We start from the raw sequence: 15,723 nt of genomic DNA on the forward strand, positions 1-15,723 counted from the left end.
ACTCTGTGACTCCTGGAACTGACAGACTCTCCCAGTAAGTAGAGACAACAAAATGGTGGAGTGTTTCCATGCTGGAGCGTTTCCTTAGCGGAGCGTTTCCATGGTGAAGCATTTCTGAATACTTCAATACTTTACAACCTCCCTACCCGACCTCCTATCCCATTTGTTCCCACTGAAAATGTTTTAAAAAAGCTGAATGATTTCCTAAAACAACACACAGCAGCACATTTTCACCACTGTTGAAAAGATATGATGCAATTATGCTTAAAGCTGTAGTGAAAACATGTAGAGTTGAGGAAGAAGTTCAATAACTGAGACCTGAGATAATCTGAGACTGTTGTAGCATCAAAATATATAAAGACAATATATATGTTACTGATAAAATGACTAAATAACAGAAACTATCTACAATATAGTGTATTCATTTTAAAAAGTAAATATCATGAACTTTACAAAGGCAGTATTCATGCGCGACTATGTATTTTATTACAGTAGGTGTTTCTATTATTTTGTCCCTCTGCTATCTGGACTCATCATATTCACATCTTGGTGTGAAATTGACTTCATAGTAATATTTGCCGCTGCTGAATCTCTGTTCATGTAGCCTCTCTGTCTTTGTTGTCTACCTGCTACATTTTGAATCAACGCTGATGAAAAGTAAGCATCATTTTTCAGCTCTTCATGTGTATAAAGGCTCTGTGATCCCGGCCAGGAGCAGCTGCCAGCACAAATACAACAAGGACTGCGCTCATTCATGCATGCTTATAGGAGCTCAGCTGTGTGTGTGTGGCTGACAATACCATATGTTTGTATTAGTGTCAACAAATCCTGTCAAATGAATGAATTATCATTTCTCAATACTTTACAACCTCCCCACCCGACCTCCTATCCCATTTGTTCCCACTGAAAATGTTTTAAAAAAGCTGAATGATTTCCTAAAACAACAGGGTTTTGTAGTTTGAAGCAAATGTTATTCAAACAGGAATATATATGGGATTAGTTTGGGACTATTTTCTATGGGAGTGTATCGCTGCCACCATGAGAAAGAAATATTTGCTGAGTTTGTGGATACGAGAGAAAAGCTTTTCATTAGAAGAAGAAAGTTACTGGTTATGATGAGAAAAACAACTGGTTCTGCAAGTGATGTGTGTTATCTTTATGTGCTGATGTCTCCTCTGCTGTTCAAAAAGAGCTCATGAAGAAATGATTCATTATGAAATTATTAGTCAAAACTACAACTGGACCTTATGTTATGAATAATGACAGACAGCTAGAAACAGGATGAAAAAGAGGAGAAAGTTTTCTGCTTATGTGGAGGAACTGAGCAGTTTTTTTGTCATGGTGGCAGCAACGCGCTGCCGTAACTTCCAGATGTGGATTTGGTGCTCTAGTGAGTATTTACAGCAGCAGGACGGTGACTCAACATGAACTACAGAGGCCATTTTCACTGGAATGAAGGAACATGTCACCCAGTGCAACACTGTGGCTCATTGCTGTGTTTTTAATAGTTTCTGGACAACAACAGAGGAATAAGATATATGAGGCTTCAGCTACACAGACAATACTGAGCAGCACAACTCATTCATTCTTGGTTTTGGTCTTTTCATGGGATTTGTTGACCCTCAGAAAAAGATCAAACATCACCAAGCTTTAAGTCTTCATGAGCATGTTGGAACAATCATTATTTGACCAATGAAACATGAAAAAAGTTCCAACAGTATGACATCTGCTGGTTATTGATGTCATTTCTGGAAGTGTTTGAGTTCTGAGCAGCTGAGACCTGACAATAATAATAATAATGAGACCTGAGATTGAAATCTTAGAGTCCAGATGAAACAGCATTTCCAGAGGATCCAACTTCCTTCTTTGAGCCTCTAAAAACAAACATCATTCTTTAGTCAAACTGCTCACAGCAAAGACAAAAGCAGCTGGTGACAAGTTTCAAGTTCTTGGTCCTACAATTGTAGATCTGAGCCTCAAATGTGAAACATGAATCCAGAAAACCAGTCACAAGGAGAATCTAACAAGTGAAAAAAGAAAGAAAAAAGAGCCAAAATAAATCAAGTCATCAGTTAGAAAGGAGATGAATGTAGATAAAGATCAATATTACAGATTTTAATGCTTTTGACGGGTTTCTTCTTTAAGAAGGTTGAGATAGTGTTTATATAATGTTCCATCTGCTTTATAATTACAGCAAATATTGTTTTTTGTTAGTAAATTTACACTTGAGGATGTGAAATGTTTCCAAAAAACAATTGAATAAGAGTCATTTTCTTAAATAGTGTCTTTAAAGGAAGGGCTGAAGTTTGGCATTATATTATTAACTAGTTTCAGGTTGAAATTAGCAGAAAACAACAAGGAAGAATTTTACAGGATGAAAGTTCAAAAGAAGCTGAAGCTGTTTCTCATTTATTTACAGTTCAGACTTTTTACCAGTTGATATTTTTCATGTAATAATTCCAGTCTGATATTTAACAGGAAACAGCAGCAGTGTTGTCGTGAAACAGCTCTGAGTCTGCGCACTGATGACCTCAGCGCTGACACCTTACCTTTGGAGGCCTGCTATTGGCTGATTCAGTGAGCAGGGCATCATGGGTAGTTGTAGTCCTTGCAGTCAGTCAGCTCAGAAGAATCAGACTGTGATCAAAGTGACTTTTAACAGGATCATTGAGGAGCCTCGACACATCTTTATCTTTATTATTATCACATGTGACTCACTTATCATAACTGCAGGAATAATGATTGATTATTGATCAGTACAGTTAGAATGTGTCTAATATGTGCATTAAAGGTGGAGTATTACTCTTCATTGATGAAGCTTTGGCGCCCTCTGCTGGTGAAAAGATAAACTGCATGCTGTCAGTTTAATGAACACAGATTACAGGAAGTGTTTTTAAATGATAAAATACTTAAATATTGTTATTAGAATTGTACTAATGACTGCTGTTAACCACACTGATACCAGCAGTGATGTCATTAATACAAACATTGATGCTTCATATTGATCTGGATGTAATTTGACTGTTAAAGTGACTCACAGAGAAACTGTCATGATCACTGCCCTCCAGTGGTCACTGTCAGTAACTACAACTCTCCACATACAGCACTGACAGTAATACCTGGGGGGGGGGGGGTTGACCTTTGCCCCTTGATGTCCAAACTGCCCTTTTGTCAAGTCATATTTATTTTTATTTGTATGTATTTATTGATTTAATGTTTGTGAAGGCCTGCTCGTGGCCCTTCAAGAAGAACATTTAACAATTAATAATAATTTATCTCTAAATAAAATGACCGTCATGGCCGCTGCCGTCAGTCACATGATGACCTTTCACCTGAGGTCATGGTGACGTGTCCTAACAGTAGTAACTGAGTTGCTGCTGCAGACAGACGCTCGGCGGGAGAAATAACAATGATTTGATTTCATTTCACTGTAAAAAGGGAGAACTTCAGCTGCCGGTAAGTGAGGTTTGCAGCGCTGTTATGTGCACGTTGTTTGCTGTATTTTACAAGAGGAAGTGACGTGAACGTGCACGTTTGTCATACAGCCTGTTCAGTTAGCTGTTAGCCGCCAGCTAACCACAGTGTGCTGCTTTTCATTACTATGTATGTAATGTGTTTATTGATCGGTTAGCTGATCATATTTATTCATCAATCATCAATCAATCACAAAAACACTCTTGACTGTGATCAAAATCCACACAAATCAAATGTGTTTGAGCCACGTGGTTTCTGAAGGTGAGAAAAACACAATTATGTGCAACTGTGTTAAAAACTGCATTTAATAAGTGAGTGTTTGTCTTTGTTTAGTGACTGTAGTGAATTATTTTGGGGATTGTTTTTGATGGACTCTTTGTGGATTACAAAGCCAGCTGCAGCTGCCTTCCTGCGGCTCATTCATGGGATTATGGGATGTAAAAGAGCAGAGCCTCCACAATAGTCAACAGCATGTATTTAGCTTTATTCTTTGGGCTTGAAACTAATATAAATGTTGAACATCTTTGGACAGATGTCAGATGGCGTTCTTGTGTGATGTGCAGCATGTGATGCTTTACTTTGTGTGTGCTGTGAAGACCATTGAAATCTACCAACCCTGAGGGCCAATATGTGAAACATGATCAGGATGTGGGTGGCAGCAGGCCTGTATCTGGACACTGCCAACATCAGCTTTGTGGATCAATATTTCACATCCTGCATTTAAAAGGTGGACACATCATATACTTCCTACTGGAATCAGGTCGGGTAAGTCAGTGTTTTTCCAGCCTTGGAGTCCACTCGTGTCTCTGTGGGCTCCCTGGAAAAACCCACAACCAAACTAAATGACTGTGATCATATGCAGTTTATTTAAAGGTGCACTACGTAGTTTTGAGAGAGACAACTGTTTCCATTTGCAGAGCCTGCTACTATGATGTCATTCTTTGAATGAGTCTGTCTCATTGGATCATTAAATATCTTGTGCTCCTGCCATTGTTTTTCCCTCAACATAGTTTATTGTCATGTATATTTTCATAAAGCACAGAATGTGAGTAGAAAAGCTTTCCAGACTTTATTTAAACATCATGGTGCTGAATCAAAGCCAACGTTTGGACTTACGCCTTCATCAGGGTCAAACAGGAATACTGGCTTCAAACCATCCTATAGGATCATCACATCATTTGCTAATCAGGCCTCATCTGTGTCACCTGCATTCTTACCTGTGTTTGCTTTACACATTATGGCGCCATCTGGTGGTTCAGTTCAAACACATCAATCCAGCCAAAACAACAAACCTCAAATGAATTTCACACAAATTGTATCAAAGCTAAATAATAAGAGTTGAAGTGCAGCTCTTCATTCAGTCCATGTGGCCGTAGTGTGTTTCATTTATGTTTCCACAACGTTTCAGAAGCAACAGATCCAGAAGCCACCTCGCTTATTGCAGCTCACTTTCTCAAAGTCTTGGAAGTGAAGACTAGAAATTGTGTGTCTGTGTTGTAGAAAATGTTTTGCTGCAGGAGAAGTTGGATCCTGTCTCCTAATAGTGTTTTTGTGTTGTGAAATCTGAATTTTCAACGGTGCTTTTGTCTTCAACACAAACATCAAGCACATGGACATTTCAGCATATAAACACCTGACTGGTGGCACAGTTATACGTCCCTTTACATTAAAGGTCTGAGCTGAATGAGGATGTCTCAACTCTTTAGTGCAGCTTGTGTTGTTGCAATAAACGCATGAATAACAAGGAGAATTCAGCTTATCATGGACTTCTGGGCAGCTTCTCACATCTGAAGAGACCAGAATGTCTTGAAGAGTTTTTCCTCTCTTGTTTGCAAAAAGAAGCTGCTGTCTGAACTCATTTCAACTCTAAATCACAAAACTTTTAAAACATCTTCACTTCTCATCAAAGACTTGGAAATTTCTTTCTTTCAAATACTAAAATATGAGTTTTTATAAAATCACATTGTGACCACTACTTGTTATGAATTGGGCAAAGTGTCAAATAAATAGCTACACCAATATCGTACGTATCGGCCCTTTAAGGAGGATGATCAGTAAAACACAAGGTCAACTAGTGAAAATAGAGACAAAGAGTTTATTTCTCATATTTCTTAGATTTTATCAATAATAAAATAAATAAATATATATACCCCTTCAAAATAAAACAATAGACCAAATTAAATGTATTCCCTTTTTCCAGAGCTCTTCAAATATTAAACCACATAAATAAATAAATCAATTAATAAATGAAATGAGTCTTTTTGTTAATAGCCGGATAGTATCACATTCGGTTCAAGATCATTTTATAGTCCTTCTTTATGTCCTCAGATGCGAATAGTTTAGTTTCCTTGAAAGTTTTGTTCAGTTCAGTTCCTTTTTTTCTCTTTTGTGTATTTTGCTGAAGCTTATCTGTAATCCAGAGATCTGGATCGTCCAAGTCCAGCAGCGTCTTGGCTCTGACTCTCCCAGACGCGACAGCCGTGGTCGGTGATAAACCTCCCGCCTGCTGGAGTCCTCTCTCAGAAAATCCATCATCAAAAACACCAACCTGCACACCGTACAAGTTCACTTCACTTCATGTCAAATTCTCCTTTTAGTAGCACATTTATCAAGATCTTATGCTTATTTTCTAACCTTTTATCAGCTTATTACTGGCTTAAATGTTCACAGAATCAACATAAAAACATGCTCATGAATGGAAAATAAAATTCACAAGACAATTATTTCTGCCAGCAATAATATCTCACATCTCATATCAGTCAGAAAATGCACATCACACATTTTTACAGTGCTTGTGTTTAAGTTAAAAACAACACGTTTCTCCGTTTGTTTGTTTTTTTTCATCCACCGTCATAAAGTGAGCATGAGCTAACATGGATTTTTAAGCTAGCACTGAATAGAATAGTCATCAAAAACACATCTAATAGCGATCCTCCTTCATCCTCTGCTAATCAATAATATCCCGGAACGAGGTAAGTCTCTTCTGGACAACTTTAACACTGATTTCAACAAATACAACAACTTTTCCTCTCTTTCACTCGCTGGCTTGCACACATACTGGACTCCGTTCGCTTGTTTGTGTCTCTCTTACTCCCCCACCTTCTTTCTCCTGCATCGTTTCTGACAACAGCCCGTACTGCAGGCGCTTACCGCCACCCTCTGGACTTTTAGTCAAACTACAACAATGACTCAAAAAATGTGGGTTACATATCAATCAGTGTTTAGAGTCTGTTACATTTATGGGGGTTACATTAAAAATGGGGACAATCAACATATTTCTTTTTTTCTTGCATTAACTTGTTACTGATTGGTTAGAGCAAAATAAAACAAAATTAAAGCTGCAAGCAGCGTTGAACAGGCCCTCGCCCTTCTGTGCACGTCAGGCTGCGGTACAATCGAAGGCTTCTGTCACGGGCGTGTAGATGTCGTCAGACCCGAGCTGATTTCAGACAGTGCAAAAAGGAGATAAACATCACTTCCTTTGTCCACTGTTTTGCCTGCTGCTGGGGCTGCTTTGCTGAAATTTCATAGGGGGCGCTATTCAGCCAGTTTGCATCACTGATGGAATATTGTCATGTAGACGTGTTCAGGCCTCTTATGGGACTCTTATCAAACATATAAAGTTTGGTGCAGACTGGAGCATTTACAATAAAGTTATAGCAACTTCCTCTGTCATGGTGAAACATCAAATCTCAACGGTGTGAGGATGAGAGTTTTCTGCAGGGTGAGACATGTCTGTCTCGCTCACACCTGTGGCATCAAAATCATGCAAGTTTTGGGCCCATTCACTTGAATTTCAATTAGTAAATTGAAAACTCTTGATGAGTTTGTGTGTAAAACAAATTAATTTCCTAATTTTCATCAAGTCTATTTTTTAGAAAAGTAAAGACTTTTAACCCACATGACCTGGTCAAAGTGTGATTGACATGTGTACTGTCAGGTGTGTAGAGACAATAAGTAACTGCAGCTGGACACAGAAAAATACTCATATATTTGAATGGAGAGTGTGAGCGAACCGTTAGGTGCTCAGGCCCTAATAAAGGAAAAACTGCAGTACAGAGCTAAAAATTTTAGTTTTGATGGTATTTTTCTGCAGCACTTTATCACTAAACTGTCACCCTCACTCCATTTATTCCCTTCCCCTCATAGGTCATCCCCACTACTGAATTATAAATATAAGACCTATAATTATTGTAAAATAAATGATAATAACACCAAACTTCATACAAAGTTTGTATATAATGTACTGTATGTATATAGGCCTTTCTGCTGTATCCTACAAAAATGAGCTGCATTCAACCCCCACACCAGTGGCGGCTGGTGACTCACAAAATTGGGGAGGACAGGAGGAAAACCAACATGGTATCAAACAAACCACATCAGACTATATCATTGTCCCCCACCTCATATTGTGGTGGCCATTTTAGTTACATAAGTGGCGCTAGAGAGCACATTTGGGCACTTTGGGGGTTAATTTTCACATTTTATCAAATTTTTTACCAGACCTGATGTGCGTGCCAAATTTGGTGAGTTTTTGAGCATGTTTAGGGGGTCAAATTTAGGTCTGAAGTGGCGGAATAATAAGAAACAAACAAACAAACACACAAAATACAATACAATACTTTCAGTGCTCAGGCCCTAATAACCTCTACTCCAAAACAGAAATCTGCTTTCATGGATACAATGTCTTGCAGCTGTAAATGCACTCAGGAGGCATTGTGATCAGATGTCAGCAGGTGTAAATGCGATCCGTACAGCGTGACACATTGATAAGAAACAAAAGGTCCCAGTAAGGTGAAAGGTCACCTGACTCCACCTCTTCCTGACAGCTAAAGCAACCTCCGTAAAAGCTCCAAGTAGTAGCAGTGACTACAAGTCTTCCCCTGCAAAAAAGTGAATGACGTCGGTTGATGGCAGCAGTTTCTGTGACCTGGGACACCATATGTTTGTTGACAAGTCCGCCAGCTCCGCCCAGCTCATTTGCATATTGGGATCCTATCACAATGTGGGCACAGCTGAGAAAAGGAGAGGGCGTTTTAATAGCAGGTGTCAATGCAAAGAGCCATTGATCAGATGTCATTATCCAGATAATGTATCCAGATACAGATCACATGTTAATAGCAGGTGTAAATGGGGCCAGTGTGTCAGAGACTCTGGAGAAGGACAGAGTGCCAGCAGGACAGTCCACATAAGCTCCCATACTTTTCACTACAAACATGTTTTACAATAAAACTCTATCATTCAATACATAAACAACACAAGAAAAAATAATAGTCTTATTATCATTATTTCCATTTCACAGAATAATCATCAGCCTTATTTAACAAGTTTCAAATGCTGCTATTGGTCCAACCAACATAGATAATATGTTGAGTATATTATAATTCTATATATTGAAGCATAAAAGTGTCATCCTTCCATTTAGTCTTGATTTATCTTTCTAAAGTTTAGCAGCTGCAGCATTATTTGGATTTGTACTGATTGATAGACGTGCAGAGAGTGAAACTGCGCCCCCTACAGGTCAGAAGGAAGCACTGACATATGAATGAAAATGTGTTTAGTTGAAGTCATCCAGATTGAATAGTTGGAGTTTGTTTGTGTCTCAGCTGCAGGCAGCAGCAGCGTGAGGACAGACAGCAGGATGAAGACGCTCAGCAGCCGACGAGTCATCATGTTTCAGCCCAACTGAAGAATCAAACACAACAACAACACGTGATCAGAGGATTTGAAACTCTGAAACTTGTCATCATTTCTCTTCAGCGCAGCATCAGTCTTTCATTTCAAACTAGTTTGAAAATCTGGTTTACCTTCTACTTCAAGCTCCTGAAATCAAACTAACTCAAATCTGACAAAACCAAACCAAGAGCTGTTTGATTCTTTTACTTTCTATTTTATATTATTTATTTAATTTATTAATTATTATTATTATTATTATTATTATTATTATTATTATTATTATTATAAGAGCAGAAACAGATGTGACTTGTCTTTTTGATTGGAGATAAATGTCCAATCAGAAGCAGAGACATCCAGATATTAAAAGAACAACATAAAAGCAGCAAATATACAAAAATCCCTGAAATAAAGAAGCAAATATACGGTTCAGATTTCAACATAAATGTGGATTGTAAAGCTGCGACACAAATAAAGTTTGATTTTCCAACATGTGAAAATGTTCAGGACTGTAAAATCAGACACATGTTTATTTCTGATAATAAGAGTTTCTTAACGGACTGTAAAAGTCTTGTTTGGTGACATTTGGAGAAAGATTTAGTTTTTCCAAACCTGCATGTTCAGCATGATGGAAATAGAAAACAGCTGTTAGTTTGGATGAAGTTTGACAGCAGGAGTCCAGATGTTTTCTTCATCTTTCAAATGAAGTGAAAAAGAGAAAAATGAGAGTTTTTCTGTGATAAAGTAAAGTGGAGAACTGTACCTGGATCTGTAGATGTGATGGTTTCTCCTCCGTGCTTGCAGCTTTGTGTGCAGTCTGTGTTTGGATGTTGAGCTGTGAGCTTTTGACTTTCTTCTTGGTTTCCTCTCTCAGCTCCTCGTCACATACCTGATCTGACCTCTGACCTCTGACCCGCTGATCGTCACAGCAGAAGAAGACAAACGGACGTCTGTATTCACTTTGTGTGCAGAAAGTTAACCGACACACGTGTTTCACTGTTTTCTTCCTGGAGAAGAAAACACTTGCTTTTTGTCCAAAGCACATTTTCCAAATATAACTATTACTGTTGATGATTTATATCAAAATGTGACTTTTCATTCAAAGTTGAGTTGTGTGAAGGTTGTAGAAATGAGAAACTGACCCTGCGCTAAACTGTGTGTGAATAAACAATAGAACTATTAATAATGTTCAGCTTATTATTAGAGTGCCATTTTTCTGAATCTGACAATAAAGATCAAATGAAAGCTTCTATTATTATTTATGATCCTTTTTTATTGGACATAACAGGTGATACTGCAGTTCCATTTATTTCTGCCTGAGTAACATAAACATACAAATGATCAACTTTACTTGGTACAACACAAAAACAGGAAATAAGAAACATTTCAAACAGATTGTAAACAGATTGATGATCCTGTAAATGAGCTTTTTATTGTGGATATTTAGTAAGGCGCTGAACTGTCAGCTGTTTGTCCTCTAATATTCTGTTCACATACAGCCAGAGCTGCAACAATTAGTCCATTCATTGATTATCCATCAACACTAAATTAACACTTAATCATCATTTGAGTCATTTTGAAGCAAACATTTTCTGCTTTTAGCTTCTCAGGTGTGAAGATTGAATGCTTTTCTTTGTCTTACATGATAATAAACAGAATATTTGACTGTTCTGGACTTTAGTTCAGACAAAATGAGACATTTAAAGACGTCGCCTTTGACTCTGTGAAATTACAAAAAGCATTTTACACAATTTACACAATTTCCTGACATTTTATAGACAAAACCATGAATTGATGAATCTATGAATCATAATGTTTATTTACAGCTCTACATGCACATCCAGTAGAGACACATAAAAACATGTCGCTTTCTGAATTGACTATATGATTAAAAAAACAACTAATTGAACAACAAATAAGAGTAAAAACAACAAAGAGCCTCTATAGGCCAGCAGATACTTACTGTCATTATGTGTGTTATAGTTAGTCGGCAAAACTCTTCCAACATTTTTAAAAACCTTGGTCACAACTTGAGGTTTCAGTAAACTTTCAGCCGCTGGTGGTTTTCTCTCTGAGAGCTTCTGAGTTTCACTGAGACTCATAAGGATCAAAGCCACGACCTCCGAACCTCCAAACAGTCCTCTAACAGACTGAGCTATCTGCTCTGAGAACATCAGCTTCTTTTTTACAGCTTTTTAAATGTCAAACAAACTGTCAGTCATGTGGAAACCATGTTGGTTTAGAAACTGCATTTACAAGCAGTGAGAGATCAGGTTGGTACTAAATAACATGAGAAAGTTTCTCTAACAGGAGGAGACTCTTCCTCCTACAGAGAACACAGAGACACTGAGGAACCAGGCCAGACTGTAAACCCAGCATACAGAGGCTGAGTGAATGTGGTGTTGAAGGTGTGGAGGTGGATCAGTGTGTCAGAGGAGACTGTGTAGAAGGACAGAGTGCCAGCAGGACAGTCCACATACACTGCTACTCTGTTAGAGACAGAGGAGGAGGAGGAGGAGGAGGAGGAGGAGGAGGAGGAGGAGGAGATGGATGTTTCTCTGTTATTGTGCCAGACAGAGTAACGACCATCATCAGAGCAGATCAGACTCCAGGACTGATCATTCATTCCAAACAAACAGTCAACACTGTATCCTTTCCTGCTGATTCCTCTGTAACTCACTGATATATAAACCAGTTTTCCTCTCCACTCGACCTCCCAGTAACAGCGACCAGTCAGATCATTTCTACACAGCAGCTGAGAACAGTAATCAAATCTGTCTGGATGATCAGGATATGACTGATCCTCATTCACATTTGTCACCTTCCTGTTGTTGTCAGACAGTTTGAGGTTTCTGTTTGCTGTGTTTGGATCCAGTGTGAGTTGACAGAAATCTGATGGAGAGAACGAGACACAATACAGCTGCAGTTATTGATCGATCATCTGATTGATGATGACATCATCTTCATCCTCAGTAGGATGTGAATGAGTGATGTCACAGTTTGAAGTTTGCTTTGTTTTCATGAATGAAATGAAAAACACACTTACACTTCCTCAGACCTGGTGTCAACCATCGGACTCCAGCAGGCTGCAGGCTGAAAGGAGGAGGGGGGTCAGAGCAGCACGTTCTCTTTCAGCATGCAAACATGGACGTTACATCGCTCTAGTCTACTGTTTGATTATTCTGTTCAAATGTGGGGTTGGGCTTTGATAGACTTTGATCCAATCTGAATCCAGTATCCCAATCCTTCTGAAACCCTGATTGAATCTAATCAGGTTGAACTTTCAACATTTACAGGAAACTTCAGTTAGAAATAACAAAAAGTCAAAGATTGAGTTGAGATGTGTGATCAGCTCTGACAGAGAAAATGTTTCCAGCTCTTCCTCCTCTATCAGACATTGTCTCTCCATACACTCAAAAACATCATTCATGCCATCATTTATTATTAAGCATTTGGATTTCTGTCATTTTCATTCAATCACCACAATTTTAAAATGGATTTATTCAAATCTCATAAAATCTGCAGAAATATTGTAATTCTAAAAATAATGAAATGTAATCAATTAAAACGTATGAACATGGTTTGAATATGGTTTAAGTCAATTAGTTCAAACGTGTGAGATTGGTTTACATATCAAACTCAGGAAGTGGAATCGTTTCTATTCTTGGTCATGCAACAAGCAGCAAAGTGTTTAAGGCCGACTGGCCTCACCTGAGCCTTCACAATGTTTTTGATTCTAATTTCAAGATTAGATTCTAGGAATTGTTATGCTTCTGAAATGACTAATCATAGTTCAGGGTTACCTTAAATTAGCCTTTAACTGTTTGCCTGTCTTTATAGGCATTTGTCTAAGTGGTCAACTGCACCAAAATAAGTAAATATTTGAAAAGGGAGCACTTTCTTTAACCTCGTGCATGTAAGAACGGTATTTTCTTTTGTTTTTGTTTTTTGTTTTGTTTTTTTAAATAGACTTTTAATATATTTGTTGTTCACATGTTTTGGTTGCTCTTTTTGTGGGTGTGTGCTGTATGTCAGTGTGTTATGTTGTTGAATGGAAATGGTGTAGTGTGATGTTGTTGTATGACGATGTTTTGCTGCCTTTGACTTTCTGCAACACCCAAACTGGCCACATGCTCCAAATAAATATTAAATTGTTCAAATGTGAAGGTAATCCGACTGTTTTATGTTTTGATTTTAATGTATTTTAGTTATTGTTTAAGGTGGGGGGGGGGGATTAGCAGCCATACATTCCTCCGTTCCCCATTGCTTCTATTCATCTGTTTAGCGTCGTCAGGTTAGGCTAACCTATTGTTGCTAACTCTGGAGCTAACCCCCATGCTGCAGCATTTATTAACTGACTGACACACTTTAGTCTGTACTGTAAAAAAGACGAGAGAGAGAGAGAGAGACAGCAGCAGTGGTCGAGCAAGCTAGAGAGTGAATGAAGACAGAGAGGGAGCGCTGGTAGAGAGAGTGCCGGTGAATCAGATCAATAAAACGTTATTTTCTGATTGTTTCACAGCCGTTATGTTCCGGAGGACAAATAGACACGCCCACACCTCCACGCCACCCTGCGGCTGAACACCGCAACACCTGATTGGGTCTGAATCCGGCCTTACTGTTCACCTTTTACTCTGCTCTGCTCACATTCACCGTCACTTTTCTGACGACCGCTCTCTCGCTTAAACACTCGCTCACGTACTGCCCTTTTCTTTAAAAGGAGCTATGCAACCTGCAGTTTCCATGGCAACGACACAGACTTCACAGATTTCTGAATGAATGGATATTTGGCGTTATTTTTGGCATTTACTGTTATAGCAGAAACACTGTTCATAGTTTTCAAAATGATACATTTAAAATACATTGGGTTTATTCATTTAAAGTGCATTAATTTGATGCATTTTAAGTTAATTGGGGATATTGCATAAACCTGGTTATTATTTATTTTAAACACATTGGATTTATTAATAAGAATACATAACCTTTCATTACTGCTTGTTTAATTTATGTTTGAATTATAAAAATGCTTCATGTTAAGTTTATTAGTTTGTATATGTCAAAACTATGCAATTCAAATGGATGGAAATTTTATATGTAATTGAAATACATAAGTCTTACATATTAGGCCTAAATATTTTTTGAGTGTACCTGAGAGTCTCCAGTCTCCAGCGTGGATCCTTCAGTCCAGCAGACAGCGGCTTCTCTCCTTTGACTCCTGGATGATTGTAGCTCAGCTCCAGCTCTCTCAGATGGGAGGGGTTGGAGCTCAGAGCTGAGGCCAGAGAAGCACAGCCTTCCTCTGAGATCAGACATCCTGACAGGCTGCAAACACACAAAACAACACATATGTCAGACAGTCTGAGAGTCCTGCTGTGTGCAGTCAGATACAACAACAAACTGTCTCCACACTAACTAACTAACTAAAAGATGAAGTGAATCAGGGAGCTCCAGAAAGTTGAGCATCCAGCCAGATGGGAAAAGTCAGCAGCTGAGGGATGATTCAGCAGCATGTTTTTAGATGTGAACCCCCTAAGGGGGGTCCGGGGTCATGACCCCCCAGGAATAAAATGTTTTACATATCAGCTTTAAAATGTGGATTTACAGTCGATGTTAGCAGGAGGATAAAGAGAAAAACTCCCCCTAGAATTAATGTAATCTGACTGCTACAGAGGTAATGTAAGAGGGACATCAGTTCACTGCACACAGCCAAGAGAGCAGAGCTGCGTCCAAAAGTGGATTAAAGTGCATTAATCCACTAAACAATAAAGTTCATCACACAAAACTCAGTGTTTCTCAGGTTGTGCTGAATAAAACTCAGGAGACTCAGCAGCACAAATATTCCTGTTCTCTATTTCTCTGTTTAGAGTCTTCAGGTTAGGCTAACGCACTGATGCTAACACACTGATGCTAACCCATTAATGCTAACACACTGATGCTAACCCATTAATGCTAACACACTGATGCTAACCCATAAATGCTAACACACTGATGTTAACTCACTGATGCGAACTCACTGATGCTAACCCACTGATGGTAACCCATTAATGCTAACACACTGATGCTAACCCACTGATGCTAACCCGCTGATGCTAACCCGCTGATGCTAACATACTGATGTTAACCCACTGATGTTAACGATTGATGCTAACCAACTCATGCTAACCCACTGATGCTGAGCTATTAATGCTAACACACTGATGCTAACATATTGATGTTAACCCACTGAAGCTAACCCAGTGATGCTAATACATTGATGCTAACACACTGATGTTAACCCAGTAATGCTAACCCACTGATGCTAATGTTTGTCTTATTGATTCATTGGCTTTATTTCCTCGCCCACTGTAGTGAGTGAATCTGTCTGTAGTGAAACCGGGGCTAACCTGTTCTGCCTCCGCAGGCTGCACTTCACTCAGCTGCCCGACAGACCTGCTGCTTCTTCCCACTTTAACCTGAATAACAAACCGGGGCTTGGTGCTCCGGTTGGATCCAAACGGAGAGCCGGGGCTAACGTTAGCTGGGAGGCTAGCGGAGGCTAACTGACTGTGCCTCCCTCTGGTCATGCTGCGGCTAACG

At 38.9% G+C, this 15,723-nt stretch overlaps 1 protein-coding gene and 1 pseudogene across 5 annotated transcripts in view; both read right to left on the reverse strand.

Annotated features, from left to right (window-relative positions):
• LOC137184991 (NLR family CARD domain-containing protein 3-like) overlaps nucleotides 1-15,723 on the reverse strand; it is a 281,932-nt gene that overhangs the window by 138,396 nt on the left and 127,813 nt on the right. The gene's annotated exons all lie outside the window — the stretch shown is intronic.
• Nucleotides 10,395-13,484, reverse strand: LOC137167826 (stonustoxin subunit beta-like; annotated as a pseudogene).

The sequence above is a fragment of the Thunnus thynnus genome, chromosome 1 (assembly GCF_963924715.1).
Source record: "Thunnus thynnus chromosome 1, fThuThy2.1, whole genome shotgun sequence".
NCBI lineage: Eukaryota > Metazoa > Chordata > Actinopteri > Scombriformes > Scombridae > Thunnus > Thunnus thynnus.